The sequence below is a fragment of the Euprymna scolopes genome, chromosome 18, assembly GCF_053919585.1.
Source record: "Euprymna scolopes isolate OS-2025 chromosome 18, ASM5391958v1, whole genome shotgun sequence".
Classification (NCBI taxonomy): Eukaryota; Metazoa; Mollusca; class Cephalopoda; order Sepiida; family Sepiolidae; genus Euprymna; species Euprymna scolopes.
Genome location: NC_136499.1, coordinates 127,988,613 through 128,005,846, shown reverse-complemented (window position 1 = coordinate 128,005,846; position 17,234 = coordinate 127,988,613). Strand labels below are relative to the sequence as shown.

The 17,234-nt window shown below is 35.4% G+C and overlaps 61 non-coding genes and 3 pseudogenes across 61 annotated transcripts; all 64 read right to left on the bottom strand.

The window, feature by feature from the left end:
- Positions 1-117: 117 nt before the first annotated feature.
- Positions 118-236, bottom strand: LOC145298652 (5S ribosomal RNA). The gene has a single exon (XR_013870927.1). It is a non-coding gene; the product is annotated as a 5S ribosomal RNA (ribosomal RNA).
- A 153-nt stretch (positions 237-389) lies between these two features.
- Positions 390-508, bottom strand: LOC145299230 (5S ribosomal RNA). The gene has a single exon (XR_013871495.1). It is a non-coding gene; the product is annotated as a 5S ribosomal RNA (ribosomal RNA).
- A 150-nt stretch (positions 509-658) lies between these two features.
- LOC145299062 (5S ribosomal RNA) lies at positions 659-777 on the bottom strand. Its single transcript, XR_013871328.1, has one exon. It is a non-coding gene; the product is annotated as a 5S ribosomal RNA (ribosomal RNA).
- Positions 778-929: 152 nt separating this feature from the next.
- On the bottom strand, positions 930-1,048 carry LOC145299061 (5S ribosomal RNA). Its single transcript, XR_013871327.1, has one exon. It is a non-coding gene; the product is annotated as a 5S ribosomal RNA (ribosomal RNA).
- Positions 1,049-1,198: 150 nt separating this feature from the next.
- LOC145299060 (5S ribosomal RNA) lies at positions 1,199-1,317 on the bottom strand. The gene has a single exon (XR_013871326.1). It is a non-coding gene; the product is annotated as a 5S ribosomal RNA (ribosomal RNA).
- Positions 1,318-1,469: 152 nt separating this feature from the next.
- LOC145301260 (5S ribosomal RNA) lies at positions 1,470-1,588 on the bottom strand. The gene has a single exon (XR_013873459.1). It is a non-coding gene; the product is annotated as a 5S ribosomal RNA (ribosomal RNA).
- A 151-nt stretch (positions 1,589-1,739) lies between these two features.
- LOC145297940 (5S ribosomal RNA) lies at positions 1,740-1,858 on the bottom strand. The gene has a single exon (XR_013870354.1). It is a non-coding gene; the product is annotated as a 5S ribosomal RNA (ribosomal RNA).
- Positions 1,859-2,010: 152 nt separating this feature from the next.
- LOC145298441 (5S ribosomal RNA) lies at positions 2,011-2,129 on the bottom strand. The gene has a single exon (XR_013870726.1). It is a non-coding gene; the product is annotated as a 5S ribosomal RNA (ribosomal RNA).
- A 152-nt stretch (positions 2,130-2,281) lies between these two features.
- Positions 2,282-2,400, bottom strand: LOC145299957 (5S ribosomal RNA). The gene has a single exon (XR_013872198.1). It is a non-coding gene; the product is annotated as a 5S ribosomal RNA (ribosomal RNA).
- A 152-nt stretch (positions 2,401-2,552) lies between these two features.
- LOC145300450 (5S ribosomal RNA) lies at positions 2,553-2,670 on the bottom strand. Its single transcript, XR_013872671.1, has one exon. It is a non-coding gene; the product is annotated as a 5S ribosomal RNA (ribosomal RNA).
- A 150-nt stretch (positions 2,671-2,820) lies between these two features.
- LOC145299058 (5S ribosomal RNA) lies at positions 2,821-2,939 on the bottom strand. The gene has a single exon (XR_013871324.1). It is a non-coding gene; the product is annotated as a 5S ribosomal RNA (ribosomal RNA).
- Positions 2,940-3,089: 150 nt separating this feature from the next.
- Positions 3,090-3,208, bottom strand: LOC145300100 (5S ribosomal RNA). The gene has a single exon (XR_013872335.1). It is a non-coding gene; the product is annotated as a 5S ribosomal RNA (ribosomal RNA).
- Positions 3,209-3,360: 152 nt separating this feature from the next.
- On the bottom strand, positions 3,361-3,479 carry LOC145300175 (5S ribosomal RNA). The gene has a single exon (XR_013872410.1). It is a non-coding gene; the product is annotated as a 5S ribosomal RNA (ribosomal RNA).
- A 152-nt stretch (positions 3,480-3,631) lies between these two features.
- On the bottom strand, positions 3,632-3,750 carry LOC145299428 (5S ribosomal RNA). Its single transcript, XR_013871685.1, has one exon. It is a non-coding gene; the product is annotated as a 5S ribosomal RNA (ribosomal RNA).
- Positions 3,751-3,901: 151 nt separating this feature from the next.
- Positions 3,902-4,020, bottom strand: LOC145299057 (5S ribosomal RNA). Its single transcript, XR_013871323.1, has one exon. It is a non-coding gene; the product is annotated as a 5S ribosomal RNA (ribosomal RNA).
- A 150-nt stretch (positions 4,021-4,170) lies between these two features.
- Positions 4,171-4,289, bottom strand: LOC145299056 (5S ribosomal RNA). Its single transcript, XR_013871322.1, has one exon. It is a non-coding gene; the product is annotated as a 5S ribosomal RNA (ribosomal RNA).
- A 150-nt stretch (positions 4,290-4,439) lies between these two features.
- LOC145299055 (5S ribosomal RNA) lies at positions 4,440-4,558 on the bottom strand. Its single transcript, XR_013871321.1, has one exon. It is a non-coding gene; the product is annotated as a 5S ribosomal RNA (ribosomal RNA).
- A 152-nt stretch (positions 4,559-4,710) lies between these two features.
- Positions 4,711-4,829, bottom strand: LOC145298941 (5S ribosomal RNA). The gene has a single exon (XR_013871207.1). It is a non-coding gene; the product is annotated as a 5S ribosomal RNA (ribosomal RNA).
- Positions 4,830-4,980: 151 nt separating this feature from the next.
- LOC145301253 (5S ribosomal RNA) lies at positions 4,981-5,099 on the bottom strand. Its single transcript, XR_013873453.1, has one exon. It is a non-coding gene; the product is annotated as a 5S ribosomal RNA (ribosomal RNA).
- Positions 5,100-5,250: 151 nt separating this feature from the next.
- Positions 5,251-5,369, bottom strand: LOC145299054 (5S ribosomal RNA). The gene has a single exon (XR_013871320.1). It is a non-coding gene; the product is annotated as a 5S ribosomal RNA (ribosomal RNA).
- Positions 5,370-5,519: 150 nt separating this feature from the next.
- Positions 5,520-5,638, bottom strand: LOC145299659 (5S ribosomal RNA). Its single transcript, XR_013871909.1, has one exon. It is a non-coding gene; the product is annotated as a 5S ribosomal RNA (ribosomal RNA).
- A 151-nt stretch (positions 5,639-5,789) lies between these two features.
- LOC145301285 (5S ribosomal RNA) lies at positions 5,790-5,908 on the bottom strand. Its single transcript, XR_013873483.1, has one exon. It is a non-coding gene; the product is annotated as a 5S ribosomal RNA (ribosomal RNA).
- A 150-nt stretch (positions 5,909-6,058) lies between these two features.
- LOC145299658 (5S ribosomal RNA) lies at positions 6,059-6,177 on the bottom strand. Its single transcript, XR_013871908.1, has one exon. It is a non-coding gene; the product is annotated as a 5S ribosomal RNA (ribosomal RNA).
- Positions 6,178-6,328: 151 nt separating this feature from the next.
- On the bottom strand, positions 6,329-6,447 carry LOC145301407 (5S ribosomal RNA; annotated as a pseudogene).
- Positions 6,448-6,596: 149 nt separating this feature from the next.
- Positions 6,597-6,715, bottom strand: LOC145299052 (5S ribosomal RNA). Its single transcript, XR_013871318.1, has one exon. It is a non-coding gene; the product is annotated as a 5S ribosomal RNA (ribosomal RNA).
- A 151-nt stretch (positions 6,716-6,866) lies between these two features.
- LOC145299051 (5S ribosomal RNA) lies at positions 6,867-6,985 on the bottom strand. The gene has a single exon (XR_013871317.1). It is a non-coding gene; the product is annotated as a 5S ribosomal RNA (ribosomal RNA).
- A 150-nt stretch (positions 6,986-7,135) lies between these two features.
- LOC145299050 (5S ribosomal RNA) lies at positions 7,136-7,254 on the bottom strand. Its single transcript, XR_013871316.1, has one exon. It is a non-coding gene; the product is annotated as a 5S ribosomal RNA (ribosomal RNA).
- A 152-nt stretch (positions 7,255-7,406) lies between these two features.
- LOC145298930 (5S ribosomal RNA) lies at positions 7,407-7,525 on the bottom strand. The gene has a single exon (XR_013871196.1). It is a non-coding gene; the product is annotated as a 5S ribosomal RNA (ribosomal RNA).
- A 151-nt stretch (positions 7,526-7,676) lies between these two features.
- On the bottom strand, positions 7,677-7,795 carry LOC145301091 (5S ribosomal RNA). The gene has a single exon (XR_013873292.1). It is a non-coding gene; the product is annotated as a 5S ribosomal RNA (ribosomal RNA).
- Positions 7,796-7,946: 151 nt separating this feature from the next.
- On the bottom strand, positions 7,947-8,065 carry LOC145299049 (5S ribosomal RNA). Its single transcript, XR_013871315.1, has one exon. It is a non-coding gene; the product is annotated as a 5S ribosomal RNA (ribosomal RNA).
- Positions 8,066-8,215: 150 nt separating this feature from the next.
- On the bottom strand, positions 8,216-8,334 carry LOC145299048 (5S ribosomal RNA). Its single transcript, XR_013871314.1, has one exon. It is a non-coding gene; the product is annotated as a 5S ribosomal RNA (ribosomal RNA).
- Positions 8,335-8,485: 151 nt separating this feature from the next.
- Positions 8,486-8,604, bottom strand: LOC145301197 (5S ribosomal RNA). The gene has a single exon (XR_013873398.1). It is a non-coding gene; the product is annotated as a 5S ribosomal RNA (ribosomal RNA).
- A 150-nt stretch (positions 8,605-8,754) lies between these two features.
- LOC145299047 (5S ribosomal RNA) lies at positions 8,755-8,873 on the bottom strand. Its single transcript, XR_013871313.1, has one exon. It is a non-coding gene; the product is annotated as a 5S ribosomal RNA (ribosomal RNA).
- A 150-nt stretch (positions 8,874-9,023) lies between these two features.
- LOC145299046 (5S ribosomal RNA) lies at positions 9,024-9,142 on the bottom strand. The gene has a single exon (XR_013871312.1). It is a non-coding gene; the product is annotated as a 5S ribosomal RNA (ribosomal RNA).
- Positions 9,143-9,292: 150 nt separating this feature from the next.
- Positions 9,293-9,411, bottom strand: LOC145299045 (5S ribosomal RNA). The gene has a single exon (XR_013871311.1). It is a non-coding gene; the product is annotated as a 5S ribosomal RNA (ribosomal RNA).
- A 150-nt stretch (positions 9,412-9,561) lies between these two features.
- On the bottom strand, positions 9,562-9,680 carry LOC145299044 (5S ribosomal RNA). Its single transcript, XR_013871310.1, has one exon. It is a non-coding gene; the product is annotated as a 5S ribosomal RNA (ribosomal RNA).
- Positions 9,681-9,831: 151 nt separating this feature from the next.
- Positions 9,832-9,950, bottom strand: LOC145299043 (5S ribosomal RNA). Its single transcript, XR_013871309.1, has one exon. It is a non-coding gene; the product is annotated as a 5S ribosomal RNA (ribosomal RNA).
- A 151-nt stretch (positions 9,951-10,101) lies between these two features.
- LOC145299041 (5S ribosomal RNA) lies at positions 10,102-10,220 on the bottom strand. Its single transcript, XR_013871307.1, has one exon. It is a non-coding gene; the product is annotated as a 5S ribosomal RNA (ribosomal RNA).
- Positions 10,221-10,372: 152 nt separating this feature from the next.
- Positions 10,373-10,491, bottom strand: LOC145298917 (5S ribosomal RNA). The gene has a single exon (XR_013871185.1). It is a non-coding gene; the product is annotated as a 5S ribosomal RNA (ribosomal RNA).
- Positions 10,492-10,642: 151 nt separating this feature from the next.
- On the bottom strand, positions 10,643-10,761 carry LOC145301090 (5S ribosomal RNA). Its single transcript, XR_013873291.1, has one exon. It is a non-coding gene; the product is annotated as a 5S ribosomal RNA (ribosomal RNA).
- Positions 10,762-10,912: 151 nt separating this feature from the next.
- LOC145299040 (5S ribosomal RNA) lies at positions 10,913-11,031 on the bottom strand. The gene has a single exon (XR_013871306.1). It is a non-coding gene; the product is annotated as a 5S ribosomal RNA (ribosomal RNA).
- Positions 11,032-11,181: 150 nt separating this feature from the next.
- Positions 11,182-11,300, bottom strand: LOC145299039 (5S ribosomal RNA). The gene has a single exon (XR_013871305.1). It is a non-coding gene; the product is annotated as a 5S ribosomal RNA (ribosomal RNA).
- A 151-nt stretch (positions 11,301-11,451) lies between these two features.
- Positions 11,452-11,570, bottom strand: LOC145301196 (5S ribosomal RNA). The gene has a single exon (XR_013873397.1). It is a non-coding gene; the product is annotated as a 5S ribosomal RNA (ribosomal RNA).
- A 150-nt stretch (positions 11,571-11,720) lies between these two features.
- On the bottom strand, positions 11,721-11,839 carry LOC145299038 (5S ribosomal RNA). Its single transcript, XR_013871304.1, has one exon. It is a non-coding gene; the product is annotated as a 5S ribosomal RNA (ribosomal RNA).
- A 150-nt stretch (positions 11,840-11,989) lies between these two features.
- Positions 11,990-12,108, bottom strand: LOC145299037 (5S ribosomal RNA). Its single transcript, XR_013871303.1, has one exon. It is a non-coding gene; the product is annotated as a 5S ribosomal RNA (ribosomal RNA).
- A 150-nt stretch (positions 12,109-12,258) lies between these two features.
- Positions 12,259-12,377, bottom strand: LOC145299036 (5S ribosomal RNA). Its single transcript, XR_013871302.1, has one exon. It is a non-coding gene; the product is annotated as a 5S ribosomal RNA (ribosomal RNA).
- A 150-nt stretch (positions 12,378-12,527) lies between these two features.
- Positions 12,528-12,646, bottom strand: LOC145299035 (5S ribosomal RNA). The gene has a single exon (XR_013871301.1). It is a non-coding gene; the product is annotated as a 5S ribosomal RNA (ribosomal RNA).
- A 151-nt stretch (positions 12,647-12,797) lies between these two features.
- LOC145299034 (5S ribosomal RNA) lies at positions 12,798-12,916 on the bottom strand. The gene has a single exon (XR_013871300.1). It is a non-coding gene; the product is annotated as a 5S ribosomal RNA (ribosomal RNA).
- Positions 12,917-13,067: 151 nt separating this feature from the next.
- Positions 13,068-13,186, bottom strand: LOC145299033 (5S ribosomal RNA). The gene has a single exon (XR_013871299.1). It is a non-coding gene; the product is annotated as a 5S ribosomal RNA (ribosomal RNA).
- Positions 13,187-13,336: 150 nt separating this feature from the next.
- Positions 13,337-13,455, bottom strand: LOC145299032 (5S ribosomal RNA). Its single transcript, XR_013871298.1, has one exon. It is a non-coding gene; the product is annotated as a 5S ribosomal RNA (ribosomal RNA).
- Positions 13,456-13,607: 152 nt separating this feature from the next.
- LOC145299703 (5S ribosomal RNA) lies at positions 13,608-13,726 on the bottom strand. Its single transcript, XR_013871951.1, has one exon. It is a non-coding gene; the product is annotated as a 5S ribosomal RNA (ribosomal RNA).
- A 151-nt stretch (positions 13,727-13,877) lies between these two features.
- On the bottom strand, positions 13,878-13,996 carry LOC145299030 (5S ribosomal RNA). Its single transcript, XR_013871296.1, has one exon. It is a non-coding gene; the product is annotated as a 5S ribosomal RNA (ribosomal RNA).
- Positions 13,997-14,145: 149 nt separating this feature from the next.
- LOC145301281 (5S ribosomal RNA) lies at positions 14,146-14,264 on the bottom strand. The gene has a single exon (XR_013873479.1). It is a non-coding gene; the product is annotated as a 5S ribosomal RNA (ribosomal RNA).
- A 151-nt stretch (positions 14,265-14,415) lies between these two features.
- LOC145299543 (5S ribosomal RNA) lies at positions 14,416-14,534 on the bottom strand. Its single transcript, XR_013871796.1, has one exon. It is a non-coding gene; the product is annotated as a 5S ribosomal RNA (ribosomal RNA).
- Positions 14,535-14,686: 152 nt separating this feature from the next.
- LOC145301410 (5S ribosomal RNA) lies at positions 14,687-14,805 on the bottom strand (annotated as a pseudogene).
- A 151-nt stretch (positions 14,806-14,956) lies between these two features.
- LOC145300690 (5S ribosomal RNA) lies at positions 14,957-15,075 on the bottom strand. Its single transcript, XR_013872903.1, has one exon. It is a non-coding gene; the product is annotated as a 5S ribosomal RNA (ribosomal RNA).
- Positions 15,076-15,224: 149 nt separating this feature from the next.
- Positions 15,225-15,343, bottom strand: LOC145301417 (5S ribosomal RNA; annotated as a pseudogene).
- A 151-nt stretch (positions 15,344-15,494) lies between these two features.
- Positions 15,495-15,613, bottom strand: LOC145300174 (5S ribosomal RNA). Its single transcript, XR_013872409.1, has one exon. It is a non-coding gene; the product is annotated as a 5S ribosomal RNA (ribosomal RNA).
- A 148-nt stretch (positions 15,614-15,761) lies between these two features.
- Positions 15,762-15,880, bottom strand: LOC145300892 (5S ribosomal RNA). The gene has a single exon (XR_013873100.1). It is a non-coding gene; the product is annotated as a 5S ribosomal RNA (ribosomal RNA).
- Positions 15,881-16,031: 151 nt separating this feature from the next.
- Positions 16,032-16,150, bottom strand: LOC145299029 (5S ribosomal RNA). The gene has a single exon (XR_013871295.1). It is a non-coding gene; the product is annotated as a 5S ribosomal RNA (ribosomal RNA).
- A 151-nt stretch (positions 16,151-16,301) lies between these two features.
- LOC145300449 (5S ribosomal RNA) lies at positions 16,302-16,419 on the bottom strand. Its single transcript, XR_013872670.1, has one exon. It is a non-coding gene; the product is annotated as a 5S ribosomal RNA (ribosomal RNA).
- A 151-nt stretch (positions 16,420-16,570) lies between these two features.
- LOC145301123 (5S ribosomal RNA) lies at positions 16,571-16,689 on the bottom strand. Its single transcript, XR_013873324.1, has one exon. It is a non-coding gene; the product is annotated as a 5S ribosomal RNA (ribosomal RNA).
- A 149-nt stretch (positions 16,690-16,838) lies between these two features.
- Positions 16,839-16,957, bottom strand: LOC145299028 (5S ribosomal RNA). The gene has a single exon (XR_013871294.1). It is a non-coding gene; the product is annotated as a 5S ribosomal RNA (ribosomal RNA).
- A 152-nt stretch (positions 16,958-17,109) lies between these two features.
- On the bottom strand, positions 17,110-17,228 carry LOC145300372 (5S ribosomal RNA). Its single transcript, XR_013872598.1, has one exon. It is a non-coding gene; the product is annotated as a 5S ribosomal RNA (ribosomal RNA).
- Positions 17,229-17,234: the final 6 nt, after the last annotated feature.

Sequence of the window (17,234 nt, the reverse complement as noted above, 5' to 3'; positions counted from 1 at the left end):
ATATTTATTTACCAAATCTGATAATGTAATGATATTTTGTTTTTTGTTTTTTTTATCTAATATTTTACATTAAAATCGAACGCATTTTTATGAGTTTTTCCAAAAATTCAGGGGAAATGCTTACAGCACCTGGTATTCCCAAGCGGTCACCCATCTAAGTACTGACCAGGCTCTACGTTGCTTAATTTCGGGGATCGGACGAGACCCGGTGTTTTCAACGTGATATGGCCGTAAGCGAAGACGTGCCATAATTTTAACTATTACAATTTCAATATTTATTTACCAAATCTGATAATGTAATGATATTTGTTTTTTTTGTTTTTTTTACCTAATATTTTACATTAAAATCAAAGGCATTTTTATGAGTTTTTCCAAAAATTCAGGGGAAATGCTTACAGCACCTGGTATTCCCAAGCGGTCACCCATCTAAGTACTGACCAGGCTCTACGTTGCTTAACTTCGGGGATCGGACGAGACCCGGTGTTTTCAACGTGATATGGCCGTAAGCGAAGACGTGCCATAATTTTAACTATTACAATTTCAATATTTATTTACCAAATCTGATAATGTAATGATATTTTGTTTTTTGCTTTTTATCACATATTTTACATTAAAATCGAACGCATTTTTATGAGCTTTTCCAAAAATTCAGGGGAAATGCTTACAGCACCTGGTATTCCCAAGCGGTCACCCATCTAAGTACTGACCAGGCTCTACGTTGCTTAACTTCGGGGATCGGACGAGAACCGGTGTTTTCAACGTGATATGGCCGTAAGCGAAGACGTGCCATAATTTTAACTATTACAATTTCAAAATTTATTTACCAAATCTTATAATGTAATGATATTTTGTTTTTTGTTTTTTTTATCTAATATTTTACATTAAAATCGAACGCATTTTTATGAGTTTTTCCAAAAATTCAGGGGAAATGCTTACAGCACCTGGTATTCCCAAGCGGTCACCCATCTAAGTACTGACCAGGCTCTACGTTGCTTAACTTCGGGGATCGGACGAGAACCGGTGTTTTCAACGTGATATGGCCGTAAGCGAAGACGTGCCATAATTTTAACTATTACAATTTCAATATTTATTTACCAAATCTGATAATGTAATGATATTTTGTTTTTTGCTTTTTATCACATATTTTACATTAAAATCGAACGCATTTTTATGAGCTTTTCCAAAAATTCAGGGGAAATGCTTACAGCACCTGGTATTCCCAAGCGGTCACCCATCTAAGTACTGACCAGGCTCTACGTTGCTTAACTTCGGGGATCGGACGAGAACCGGTGTTTTCAACGTGATATGGCCGTAAGCGAAGACGTGCCATAATTTTAACTATTACAATTTCAAAATTTATTTACCAAATCTTATAATGTAATGATATTTTGTTTTTTGTTTTTTTTATCTAATATTTTACATTAAAATCGAACGCATTTTTATGAGTTTTTCCAAAAATTCAGGGGAAATGCTTACAGCACCTGGTATTCCCAAGCGGTCACCCATCTAAGTACTGACCAGGCTCTACGTTGTGTAACTTCGGGGATCGGACGAGAACCGGTGTTTTGAACGTGATATTGCCGTAAGCGAAGACGTGCCATAATTTTAACTATTACATTTTTAATATTTATTTACCAAATCTGATAATGTAATGATATTTTGTTTTTTGTTTTTTTATCTAATATTTTACATTAAAATCGAACGCATTTTTATGAGTTTTTCCAAAAATTCAGGGGAAATGCTTACAGCACCTGGTATTCCCAAGCGGTCACCCATCTAAGTACTGACCAGGCTCTACGTTGCTTAACTTCGGGGATCGGACGAGACCCGGTGTTTTCAACGTGATATGGCCGTAAGCGAAGACGTGCCATAATTTTAACTATTACAATTCCAATATTTATTTACCAAATCTGATAATGTAATGATATTTTGTTTTTTGTTTTTTTTATCTAATATTTTACATTAAAATCGAACGCATTTTTATGAGTTTTTCCAAAAATTCAGGGGAAATGCTTGCAGCACCTGGTATTCCCAAGCGGTCACCCATCTAAGTACTGACCAGGCTCTACGTTGCTTAACTTCGGGGATCGGACGAGACCCGGTGTTTTCAACGTGATATGGCCGTAAGCGAAGACGTGCCATAATTTTAACTATTACAATTTCAATATTTATTTACCAAATCTGATAATGTAATGATATTTTGTTTTTTGTTTTTTTTACCTAATATTTTACATTAAAATCAAACGCATTTTTATGAGTTTTTCCAAAAATTCAGGGGAAATGCTTACAGCACCTGGTATTCCCAAGCGGTCACCCATCTAAGTACTGACCAGGCTCTACGTTGTGTAACTTCGGGGATCGGAAGAGACCCGGTGTTTTCAACGTGATATGGCCGTAAGCGAAGACGTGCCATAATTTTAACTATTACATTTTTAATATTTATTTACCAAATCTGATAATGTAATGATATTTTGTTTTTTGTTTTTTTTATCTAATATTTTACATTAAAATCGAACGCATTTTTATGAGTTTTTCCAAAAATTCAGGGGAAATGCTTACAGCACCTGGTATTCCCAAGCGGTCACCCATCTAAGTACTGACCAGGCTCTACGTTGCTTAACTTCGGGATCGGACGAGAACCGGTGTTTTCAACGTGATATGGCCGTAAGCGAAGAAGTGCGACAATTTTAACTATTACAATTTCAATATTTATTTACCAAATCTGATAATTTAATGATACTTTATTTGTTTTTTTTTACCTAATATTTTACATTAAAATCGAACGCATTTTTATGAGTTTTTCCAAAAATTCAGGGGAAATGCTTACAGCACCTGGTATTCCCAAGCGGTCACCCATCTAAGTACTGACCAGGCTCTACGTTGCTTAACTTCGGGGATCGGACGAGAACCGGTGTTTTCAACGTGATATGGCCGTAAGCGAAGACGTGCCATAATTTTAACTATTACAATTTCAATATTTATTTACCAAATCTGATAATGTAATGATATTTTGTTTTTTGCTTTTTATCACATATTTTACATTACAATCGAACGCATTTTTATGAGCTTTTCCAAAAATTCAGGGGAAATTCTTACAGCACCTGGTATTCCCAAGCGGTCACCCATCTAAGTACTGACCAGGCTCTACGTTGCTTAACTTCGGGGATCGGACGAGAACCGGTGTTTTCAACGTGATATGGCCGTAAGCGAAGACGTGCCATAATTTTAACTATTACAATTTCAAAATTTATTTACCAAATCTTATAATGTAATGATATTTTGTTTTTTGTTTTTTTTATCTAATATTTTACATTAAAATCGAACGCATTTTTATGAGTTTTTCCAAAAATTCAGGGGAAATGCTTACAGCACCTGGTATTCCCAAGCGGTCACCCATCTAAGTACTGACCAGGCTCTACGTTGTGTAACTTCGGGGATCGGACGAGACCCGGTGTTTTCAACGTGATATTGCCGTAAGCGAAGACGTGCCATAATTTTAACTATTACATTTTTAATATTTATTTACCAAATCTGATAATGTAATGATATTTTGTTTTTTGTTTTTTTTATCTAATATTTTACATTAAAATCGAACGCATTTTTATGAGTTTTTCCAAAAATTCAGGGGAAATGCTTACAGCACCTGGTATTCTCAAGCGGTCACCCATCTAAGTACTGACCAGGCTCTACGTTGCTTAACTTCGGGGATCGGACGAGAACCGGTGTTTTCAACGTGATATGGCCGTAAGCGAAGACGTGCCATAATGTTAACTATTACATTTTTAATATTTATTTACCAAATCTGATAATGTAATGATATTTTGTTTTTTGTTTTTTTTATCTAATATTTTACATTAAAATCGAACGCATTTTTATGAGTTTTCCAAAAATTCAGGGGAAATGCTTACAGCACCTGGTATTCCCAAGCGGTCACCCATCTAAGTACTGACCAGGCTCTACGTTGCTTAACTTCGGGGATCGGACGAGAACCGGTGTTTTCAACGTGATATGGCCGTAAGCGAAGAAGTGCGATAATTTTAACTATTACAATTTCAATATTTATTTACCAAATCTGATAATTTAATGATACTTTACTTGTTTTTTTTTACCTAATATTTTACATTAAAATCGAACGCATTTTTATGAGTTTTTCCAAAAATTCAGGGGAAATGCTTACAGCACCTGGTATTCCCAAGCGGTCACCCATCTAAGTACTGACCAGGCTCTACGTTGCTTAACTTCGGGGATCGGACGAGAACCGGTGTTTTCAACGTGATATGGCCGTAAGCGAAGACGTGCCATAATTTTAACTATTACAATTTCAATATTTATTTACCAAATCTGATAATGTAATGATATTTTGTTTTTTGCTTTTTATCACATATTTTACATTAAAATCGAACGCATTTTTATGAGTTTTTCCAAAAATTCAGGGGAAATGCTTACAGCACCTGGTATTCCCAAGCGGTCACCCATCTAAGTACTGACCAGGCTCTACGTTGCTTAACTTCGGGGATCGGACGAGAACCGGTGTTTTCAACGTGATATGGCCGTAAGCGAAGACGTGCCATAATTTTAACTATTACAATTTCAAAATTTATTTACCAAATCTTATAATGTAATGATATTTTGTTTTTTGTTTTTTTTATCTAATATTTTACATTAAAATCGAACGCATTTTTATGAGTTTTTCCAAAAATTCAGGGGAAATGCTTACAGCACCTGGTATTCCCAAGCGGTCACCCATCTAAGTACTGACCAGGCTCAACGTTGCTTAACTTCGGGGATCGGACGAGAACCGGTGTTTTCAACGTGATATGGCCGTAAGCGAAGACGTGCCATAATTTTAACTATTACAATTTCAATATTTATTTACCAAATCTGATAATGTAATGATATTTTGTTTTTTGTTTTTTTATCTAATATTTTACATTAAAATCGAACGCATTTTTATGAGTTTTTCCAAAAATTCAGGGGAAATGCTTACAGCACCTGGTATTCCCAAGCGGTCACCCATCTATGTACTGACCAGGCTCTACGTTGCTTAACTTTGGGGATCGGACGAGAACCGGTGTTTTATACGTGATATGGCCGTAAGCGAAGACGTGCCATAATTTTAACTATTACAATTTCAAAATTTATTTACCAAATCTTATAATGTAATGATATTTTGTTTTTTGTTTTTTTATCTAATATTTTACATTAAAATCGAACGCATTTTTATGAGTTTTTCCAAAAATTCAGGGGAAATGCTTACAGCACCTGGTATTCCCAAGCGGTCACCCATCTAAGTACTGACCAGGCTCTACGTTGCTTAACTTCGGGGATCGGACGAGAACCGGTGTTTTCAACGTGATATGGCCGTAAGCGAAGACGTGCCATAATTTTAACTATTACAATTTCAATATTTATTTACCAAATCTGATAATGTAATGATATTTTGTTTTTTGTTTTTTATCTAATATTTTACATTAAAATCGAACGCATTTTTATGAGTTTTTCCAAAAATTCAGGGGAAATGCTTACAGCACCTGGTATTCACAAGCGGTCACCCATCTAAGTACTGACCAGGCTCTACGTTGCTTAACTTCGGGGATCGGACGAGAACCGGTGTTTTCAACGTGATATGGCCGTAAGCGAAGACGTGCCATAATTTTAACTATTACAATTTCAATATTTATTTACCAAATCTGATAATGTAATGATATTTTGTTTTTTGTTTTTTTATCTAATATTTTACATTAAAATCGAACACATTTTTATGAGTTTTTCCAAAAATTCAGGGGAAATGCTTACAGTACCTGTTATTCCCAAGCGGTCACCCATCTAAGTACTGACCAGGCTCTTCGTTGTGTAACTTCGGGGATCGGACGAGAACCGGTGTTTTCAACGTGATATGGCCGTAAGCGAAGACGTGCCATAATTTTAACTATTACAATTTCAATATTTATTTACCAAATCTGATAATGTAATGATATTTTGTTTTTTGTTTTTTATCTAATATTTTACATTAAAATCGAACGCATTTTTATGAGTTTTTCCAAAAATTCAGGGGAAATGCTTACAGCACCTGGTATTCACAAGCGGTCACCCATCTAAGTACTGACCAGGCTCTACGTTGCTTAACTTCGGGGATCGGACGAGAACCGGTGTTTTCAACGTGATATGGCCGTAAGCGAAGACGTGCCATAATTTTAACTATTACAATTTCAATATTTATTTACCAAATCTGATAATGTAATGATATTTTGTTTTTTGTTTTTTTATCTAATATTTTACATTAAAATCGAACACATTTTTATGAGTTTTTCCAAAAATTCAGGGGAAATGCTTACAGTACCTGTTATTCCCAAGCAGTCACCCATCTAAGTACTGACCAGGCTCTTCGTTGTGTAACTTCGGGGATCGGACGAGAACCGGTGTTTTCAACGTGATATGGCCGTAAGCGAAGACGTGCCATAATTTTAACTATTACAATTTCAATATTTATTTACCAAATCTGATAATGTAATGATATTTTGTTTTTTGTTTTTTATCTAATATTTTACATTAAAATCGAACGCATTTTTATGAGTTTTCCAAAAATTCAGGGGAAATGCTTACAGCACCTGGTATTCCCAAGCGGTCACCCATCTAAGTACTGACCAGGCTCTACGTTGCTTAACTTCGGGGATCGGACGAGAACCGGTGTTTTCAACGTGATATGGCCGTAAGCGAAGAAGTGCGATAATTTTAACTATTACAATTTCAAAATTTATTTACCAAATCTGATAATTTAATGATACTTTATTTGTTTTTTTTTTACCTAATATTTTACATTAAAATCGAACGCATTTTTATGAGTTTTTCCAAAAATTCAGGGGAAATGCTTACAGCACCTGGTATTCCCAAGCGGTCACCCATCTAAGTACTGACCAGGCTCTACGTTGCTTAACTTCGGGGATCGGACGAGAACCGGTGTTTTCAACGTGATATGGCCGTAAGCGAAGACGTGCCATAATTTTAACTATTACAATTTCAATATTTATTTACCAAATCTGATAATGTAATGATATTTTGTTTTTTGCTTTTTATCACATATTTTACATTAAAATCGAACGCATTTTTATGAGTTTTTCCAAAAATTCAGGGGAAATGCTTACAGCACCTGGTATTCCCAAGCGGTCACCCATCTAAGTACTGACCAGGCTCTACGTTGCTTAACTTCGGGGATCGGACGAGAACCGGTGTTTTCAACGTGATATGGCCGTAAGCGAAGACGTGCCATAATTTTAACTATTACAATTTCAAAATTTATTTACCAAATCTTATAATGTAATGATATTTTGTTTTTTGTTTTTTTTATCTAATATTTTACATTAAAATCGAACGCATTTTTATGAGTTTTTCCAAAAATTCAGGGGAAATGCTTACAGCACCTGGTATTCCCAAGCGGTCACCCATCTAAGTACTGACCAGGCTCAACGTTGCTTAACTTCGGGGATCGGACGAGAACCGGTGTTTTCAACGTGATATGGCCGTAAGCGAAGACGTGCCATAATTTTAACTATTACAATTTCAATATTTATTTACCAAATCTGATAATGTAATGATATTTTGTTTTTTGTTTTTTTATCTAATATTTTACATTAAAATCGAACGCATTTTTATGAGTTTTTCCAAAAATTCAGGGGAAATGCTTACAGCACCTGGTATTCCCAAGCGGTCACCCATCTATGTACTGACCAGGCTCTACGTTGCTTAACTTCGGGGATCGGACGAGAACCGGTGTTTTATACGTGATATGGCCGTAAGCGAAGACGTGCCATAATTTTAACTATTACAATTTCAAAATTTATTTACCAAATCTTATAATGTAATGATATTTTGTTTTTTGTTTTTTTATCTAATATTTTACATTAAAATCGAACGCATTTTTATGAGTTTTTCCAAAAATTCAGGGGAAATGCTTACAGCACCTGGTATTCCCAAGCGGTCACCCATCTAAGTACTGACCAGGCTCTACGTTGCTTAACTTCGGGGATCGGACGAGAACCGGTGTTTTCAACGTGATATGGCCGTAAGCGAAGACGTGCCATAATTTTAACTATTACAATTTCAATATTTATTTACCAAATCTGATAATGTAATGATATTTTGTTTTTTGTTTTTTATCTAATATTTTACATTAAAATCGAACGCATTTTTATGAGTTTTTCCAAAAATTCAGGGGAAATGCTTACAGCACCTGGTATTCCCAAGCGGTCACCCATCTAAGTACTGACCAGGCTCTACGTTGCTTAACTTCGGGGATCGGACGAGAACCGGTGTTTTCAACGTGATATGGCCGTAAGCGAAGACGTGCCATAATTTTAACTATTACAATTTCAATATTTATTTACCAAATCTGATAATGTAATGATATTTTGTTTTTTGTTTTTTTATCTAATATTTTACATTAAAATCGAACGCATTTTTATGAGTTTTTCCAAAAATTCAGGGGAAATGCTTACAGCACCTGTTATTCCCAAGCGGTCACCCATCTAAGTACTGACCAGGCTCTTCGTTGTGTAACTTCGGGGATCGGACGAGAACCGGTGTTTTCAACGTGATATGGCCGTAAGCGAAGACGTGCGATAATTTTAACTATTACAATTTCAATATTTATTTACCAAATCTGATAATGTAATGATATTTTGTTTTTTGTTTTTTATCTAATATTTTACATTAAAATCGAACGCATTTTTATGAGTTTTTCCAAAAATTCAGGGGAAATGCTTACAGCACCTGGTATTCCCAAGCGGTCACCCATCTAAGTACTGACCAGGCTCTACGTTGCTTAACTTCGGGGATCGGACGAGAACCGGTGTTTTCAACGTGATATGGCCGTAAGCGAAGAAGTGCGATAATTTTAACTATTACAATTTCAATATTTATTTACCAAATCTGAGAATTTAATGATACTTTATTTGTTTTTTTTTACCTAATATTTTACATTAAAATCGAACGCATTTTTATGAGTTTTTCCAAAAATTCAGGGGAAATGCTTACAGCACCTGGTATTCCCAAGCGGTCACCCATCTAAGTACTGACCAGGCTCTACGTTGCTTAACTTCGGGGATCGGACGAGAACCGGTGTTTTCAACGTGATATGGCCGTAAGCGAAGACGTGCAATATTTTAACTATTACAATTTCAATATTTATTTACCAAATCTGATAATGTAATGATATTTTGTTTTTTGTTTTTTTATCTAATATTTTACATTAAAATCGAACGCATTTTTATGAGTTTTTCCAAAAATTCAGGGGAAATGCTTACAGCACCTGGTATTCCCAAGCGGTCACCCATCTAAGTACTGACCAGGCTCTACGTTGCTTAACTTCGGGGATCGGACGAGAACCGGTGTTTTCAACGTGATATGGCCGTAAGCGAAGACGTGCCATAATTTTAACTATTACAATTTCAATATTTATTTACCAAATCTGATAATGTAATGATATTTTGTTTTTTGCTTTTTATCACATATTTTACATTAAAATCGAACGCATTTTTATGAGTTTTTCCAAAAATTCAGGGGAAATGCTTACAGCACCTGGTATTCCCAAGCGGTCACCCATCTAAGTACTGACCAGGCTCTACGTTGCTTAACTTCGGGGATCGGACGAGAACCGGTGTTTTCAACGTGATATGGCCGTAAGCGAAGACGTGCCATAATTTTAACTATTACAATTTCAAAATTTATTTACCAAATCTTATAATGTAATGATATTTTGTTTTTTGTTTTTTTATCTAATATTTTACATTAAAATCGAATGCATTTTTATGAGTTTTTCCAAAAATTCAGGGGAAATGCTTACAGCACCTGGTATTCCCAAGCGGTCACCCATCTAAGTACTGACCAGGCTCTACGTTGCTTAACTTCGGGGATCGGACGAGAACCGGTGTTTTCAACGTGATATGGCCGTAAGCGAAGACGTGCCATAATTTTAACTATTACAATTTCAATATTTATTTACCAAATCTGATAATGTAATGATATTTTGTTTTTTGTTTTTTTATCTAATATTTTACATTAAAATCGAACGCATTTTTATGAGTTTTTCCAAAAATTCAGGGGAAATGCTTACAGCACCTGGTATTCCCAAGCGGTCACCCATCTAAGTACTGACCAGGCTCTACGTTGCTTAACTTCGGGGATCGGACGAGAACCGGTGTTTTCAACGTGATATGGCCGTAAGCGAAGACGTGCCATAATTTTAACTATTACAATTTCAAAATTTATTTACCAAATCTTATAATGTAATGATATTTTGTTTTTTGTTTTTTTTATCTAATATTTTACATTAAAATCGAACGCATTTTTATGAGTTTTTCCAAAAATTCAGGGGAAATGCTTACAGCACCTGGTATTCCCAAGCGGTCACCCATCTAAGTACTGACCAGGCTCAACGTTGCTTAACTTCGGGGATCGGACGAGAACCGGTGTTTTCAACGTGATATGGCCGTAAGCGAAGACGTGCCATAATTTTAACTATTACAATTTCAATATTTATTTACCAAATCTGATAATGTAATGATATTTTGTTTTTTGTTTTTTTATCTAATATTTTACATTAAAATCGAACGCATTTTTATGAGTTTTTCCAAAAATTCAGGGGAAATGCTTACAGCACCTGGTATTCCCAAGCGGTCACCCATCTATGTACTGACCAGGCTCTACGTTGCTTAACTTCGGGGATCGGACGAGAACCGGTGTTTTATACGTGATATGGCCGTAAGCGAAGACGTGCCATAATTTTAACTATTACAATTTCAAAATTTATTTACCAAATCTTATAATGTAATGATATTTTGTTTTTTGTTTTTTTATCTAATATTTTACATTAAAATCGAACGCATTTTTATGAGTTTTTCCAAAAATTCAGGGGAAATGCTTACAGCACCTGGTATTCCCAAGCGGTCACCCATCTAAGTACTGACCAGGCTCTACGTTGCTTAACTTCGGGGATCGGACGAGAACCGGTGTTTTCAACGTGATATGGCCGTAAGCGAAGACGTGCCATAATTTTAACTATTACAATTTCAATATTTATTTACCAAATCTGATAATGTAATGATATTTTGTTTTTTGTTTTTTATCTAATATTTTACATTAAAATCGAACGCATTTTTATGAGTTTTTCCAAAAATTCAGGGGAAATGCTTACAGCACCTGGTATTCCCAAGCGGTCACCCATCTAAGTACTGACCAGGCTCTACGTTGCTTAACTTCGGGGATCGGACGAGAACCGGTGTTTTCAACGTGATATGGCCGTAAGCGAAGACGTGCCATAATTTTAACTATTACAATTTCAATATTTATTTACCAAATCTGATAATGTAATGATATTTTGTTTTTTGTTTTTTTATCTAATATTTTACATTAAAATCGAACGCATTTTTATGAGTTTTTCCAAAAATTCAGGGGAAATGCTTACAGCACCTGTTATTCCCAAGCGGTCACCCATCTAAGTACTGACCAGGCTCTTCGTTGTGTAACTTCGGGGATCGGACGAGAACCGGTGTTTTCAACGTGATATGGCCGTAAGCGAAGACGTGCGATAATTTTAACTATTACAATTTCAATATTTATTTACCAAATCTGATAATGTAATGATATTTTGTTTTTTGTTTTTTATCTAATATTTTACATTAAAATCGAACGCATTTTTATGAGTTTTTCCAAAAATTCAGGGGAAATGCTTACAGCACCTGGTATTCCCAAGCGGTCACCCATCTAAGTACTGACCAGGCTCTACGTTGCTTAACTTCGGGGATCGGACGAGAACCGGTGTTTTCAACGTGATATGGCCGTAAGCGAAGAAGTGCGATAATTTTAACTATTACAATTTCAATATTTATTTACCAAATCTGAGAATTTAATGATACTTTATTTGTTTTTTTTTACCTAATATTTTACATTAAAATCGAACGCATTTTTATGAGTTTTTCCAAAAATTCAGGGGAAATGCTTACAGCACCTGGTATTCCCAAGCGGTCACCCATCTAAGTACTGACCAGGCTCTACGTTGCTTAACTTCGGGGATCGGACGAGAACCGGTGTTTTCAACGTGATATGGCCGTAAGCGAAGACGTGCAATATTTTAACTATTACAATTTCAATATTTATTTACCAAATCTGATAATGTAATGATATTTTGTTTTTTGTTTTTTTATCTAATATTTTACATTAAAATCGAACGCATTTTTATGAGTTTTTCCAAAAATTCAGGGGAAATGCTTACAGCACCTGGTATTCCCAAGCGGTCACCCATCTAAGTACTGACCAGGCTCTACGTTGCTTAACTTCGGGGATCGGACGAGAACCGGTGTTTTCAACGTGATATGGCCGTAAGCGAAGACGTGCCATAATTTTAACTATTACAATTTCAATATTTATTTACCAAATCTGATAATGTAATGATATTTTGTTTTTTGCTTTTTATCACATATTTTACATTAAAATCGAACGCATTTTTATGAGTTTTTCCAAAAATTCAGGGGAAATGCTTACAGCACCTGGTATTCCCAAGCGGTCACCCATCTAAGTACTGACCAGGCTCTACGTTGCTTAACTTCGGGGATCGGACGAGAACCGGTGTTTTCAACGTGATATGGCCGTAAGCGAAGACGTGCCATAATTTTAACTATTACAATTTCAAAATTTATTTACCAAATCTTATAATGTAATGATATTTTGTTTTTTGTTTTTTTATCTAATATTTTACATTAAAATCGAATGCATTTTTATGAGTTTTTCCAAAAATTCAGGGGAAATGCTTACAGCACCTGGTATTCCCAAGCGGTCACCCATCTAAGTACTGACCAGGCTCTACGTTGCTTAACTTCGGGGATCGGACGAGAACCGGTGTTTTCAACGTGATATGGCCGTAAGCGAAGACGTGCCATAATTTTAACTATTACAATTTCAATATTTATTTACCAAATCTGATAATGTAATGATATTTTGTTTTTTGTTTTTTTATCTAATATTTTACATTAAAATCGAACGCATTTTTATGAGTTTTTCCAAAAATTCAGGGGAAATGCTTACAGCACCTGGTATTCCCAAGCGGTCACCCATCTAAGTACTGACCAGGCTCTACGTTGCTTAACTTCGGGGATCGGACGAGAACCGGTGTTTTCAACGTGATATGGCCGTAAGCGAAGAAGTGCGATAATTTTAACTATTACAATTTCAATATTTATTTACCAAATCTGAGAATTTAATGATACTTTATTTGTTTTTTTTTACCTAATATTTTACATTAAAATCGAACGCATTTTTATGAGTTTTTCCAAAAATTCAGGGGAAATGCTTACAGCACCTGGTATTCCCAAGCGGTCACCCATCTAAGTACTGACCAGGCTCTACGTTGCTTAACTTCGGGGATCGGACGAGAACCGGTGTTTTCAACGTGATATGGCCGTAAGCGAAGACGTGCCATAATTTTAACTATTACAATTTCAATATTTATTTACCAAATCTGATAATGTAATGATATTTTGTTTTTTGTTTTTTTTACCTAATATTTTACATTAAAATCGAAAGCATTTTTATGAGTTTTTCCAAATATTCAGGGGAAATGCTTACAGCACCTGGTATTCCCAAGCGGTCACCCATCTAAGTACTGACCAGGCTCTACGTTGCTTGACTTCGGGGATCGGACGAGAACCGGTGTTTTCAACGTGATATGGCCGTAAGCGAAGACGTGCCATAATTTTAACTATTACAATTTCAATATTTACTTACCAAATCTGATAATGTAATGATATTTTGTTTTTTGTTTTTTTATCTAATATTTTACATTAAAATCGAACGAATTTTTATGAGTTTTTCCAAAAATTCAGGGGAAATGCTTACAGCACCTGGTATTCCCAAGCGGTCACCCATCTAAGTACTGACCAGGCTCTACGTTGCTTAACTTCGGGGATCGGACGAGAACCGGTGTTTTCAACGTGATATGGCCGTAAGCGAAGTAGTGCCATAATTTTAACTATTACAATTTCAATATTTATTTACCAAATCTGATAATTTAATGATACTTTGTTTGTTTTTTTTACCTAATATTTTACATTAAAATCGAACGCATTTTTATGAGTTTTTCCAAAAATTCAGGGGAAATGCTTACAGCACCTGGTATTCCCAAGCGGTCACCCATCTAAGTACTGACCAGGCTCTACGTTGCTTAATATCGGGGATCGGACGAGAACCGGTGTTTTTAACGTGATATTGCCGTAAGCGAAGAAGTGCGATAAGTTTAACTATTACAATTTCAATATTTATTTACCAAATCTGATAATTTAATGATACTTTATTTGTTTTTTTTTTACCTAATATTTTACATTAAAATCGAACACATTTTTATGAGTTTTTCCAAAAATTCAGGGGAACTGCTTACAGCACCTGGTATTCCCAAGCGGTCACCCATCTAAGTACTGACCAGGCTCTACATTGCTTAACTTCGGGGATCGGACGAGAACCGGTGTTTTCAACGTGATATGGCCGTAAGCGAAGACGTGCCATAATTTTATCTATTACAATTTCAATATTTATTTACCAAATCTGATAATGTAATGATATTTTGTTTTTTGTTTTGTTTATCTAATATTTTACATTAAAATCGAACGCATTTTTATGAGTTTTTCCAAAAATTCAGGGTAAATGCTTACAGCACCTGGTATTCCCAAGCGGTCACCCATCTAAGTACTGACCAGGCTCTACGTTGCATAACTTCGGGAATCGGAATAGAACCGGTATTTTCAACGTGATATGGCCGTAAGCAAAGATGTGCCATAATTTTAACTATTACAATTTCAATATTTATTTACCAAAACTGATAATGTAATGATATTTTGTTTTTTGTTTTTTTATCTAATATTTTACATTAAAATCGAACGCATTTTTATGAGTTTTTCCAAAAATTCAGGGGAAATGCTTACAGCACCTGGTATGCCCAAGCGGTCACCCATCTAAGTACTGACCAGGCTCTACGTTGCTTAACTACGGGGATCGGACGAGAACCGGTGTTTTCAACGTGATATGGCCGTAAGCGAAGAAGTGCCATAATTTTAACTATTACAATTTCAATATTTATTTACCAAATCTGATAATTTAATGATACTTTATTTGTTTTTTTTACCTAATATTTTACATTAAAATCGAACGCATTTTTATGAGTTTTTCCAAAAATTCAGGGGAAATGCTTACAGCACCTGGTATTACCAAGCGGTCACCCATCTAAGTACTGACCAGGCTCTACGTTGCTTAACTTCGGGAATCGGAATAGAACCGGTATTTTCAACGTGATATGGCCGTAAGCGAAGACGTGCCATAATTTTAACTATTACAATTTCAATATTTATTTACCAAATCTGATAATGTAATGATATTTTGTTTTTTGTTTTTTTATCTAATATTTTACATTAAAATCGAACGCATTTTTATGAGTTTTTCCAAAAATTCAGGGGAAATGCTTACAGCACCTGGTATTCCCAAGCGGTCACCCATCTATGTACTGACCAGGCTCTACGTTGCTTAACTTCGGGGATCGGACGAGAACCGGTGTTTTCAACGTGATATGGCCGTAAGCGAAGTAGTGCCATAATTTTAACTATTACAATTTCAATATTTATTTACCAAATCTGATAATTTAATGATACTTTATTTGTTTTTTTACCTAATATTTTACATTAAAATCGAACGCATTTTTATGAGTTTTTCCAAAAATTCAGGGGAAATGCTTACAGCACCTGGTATTCCCAAGCGGTCACCCATCTAAGTACTGACCAGGCTCTACGTTGCTTAATATCGGGGATCGGACGAGAACCGGTGTTTTCAACGTGATATGGCCGTAAGCGAAGAAGTGCGATAAGTTTAACTATTACAATTTCAATATTTATTTACCAAATCTGATAATTTAATGATACTTTATTTGTTTTTTTTTTACCTAATATTTTACATTAAAATCGAACACATTTTTATGAGTTTTTCCAAAAATTCAGGGGAAATGCTTACAGCACCTGGTATTCCCAAGCGGTCACCCATCTAAGTACTGACCAGGCTCTACGTTGCTTAACTTCGGGGATCGGACGAGAACCGGTGTTTTCAACGTGATATGGCCGTAAGCGAAGACGTGCCATAATTTTAACTATTACAATTTCAATATTTATTTACCAAATCTGATAATGTAATGATATTTTGTTTTTTGTTTTTTTATCTAATATTTTACATTAAAATCGAACGCATTTTTATGAGTTTTTCCAAAAATTCAGGGGAAATGCTTACAGCACCTGGTATTCCCAAGCGGTCACCCATCTAAGTACTGACCAGGCTCTACGTTGCTTAACTTCGGGATCGGACGAGAACCGGTGTTTTCAACGTGATATGGCCGTAAGCGAAGACGTGCCATAATTTTAACTATTACAATTTCAATATTTATTTACCAAATCTGATAATGTAATGATATTTTGTTTTTTGTTTTTTTATCTAATATTTTACATTAAAATCGAACGCATTTTTATGAGTTTTTCCAAAAATTCAGGGGAAATGCTTACAGCACCTTATATTCCCAAGCGGTCACCCATCTAAGTACTGACCAGGCTCTACGTTGCTTAACTTCGGGGATCGGACGAGAACCGGTGTTTTCAACGTAATATGGCCGTAAGCGAAGAAGTGCCATAATTTTAACTATTACAATTTCAATATTTATTTACCAAATCTGATAATTTAATGATACTTTATTTGTTTGTTTTACCTAATATTTTACATTAAAATCGAACGCATTTTTATGAGTTTTTCCAAAAATTCAGAGGAAATGCTTACAGCACCTGGTATTCCCAAGCGGTCACCCATCTAAGTACTGACCAGGCTCTACGTTGCTTAACTTCGGGGATCGGACGAGAACCGGTGTTTTCAACGTGATATGGCCGTAAGCGAAGACGTGCCATAATTTTAACTATTACAATTTCAATATTTATTTACCAAATCTGATAATGTAATGATATTTTGTTTTTTGTTTTTTTTACCTAATATTTTACATTAAAATCGAAAGCATTTTTATGAGTTTTTCCAAATATTCAGGGGAAATGCTTACACCACCTGGTATTCCCAAGCGGTCACCCATCTAAGTACTGACCAGGCTCTACGTTGCTTAACTTCGGGGATCGGACGAGAACCGGTGTTTTCAACGTGATATGGCCGTAAGCGAAGAC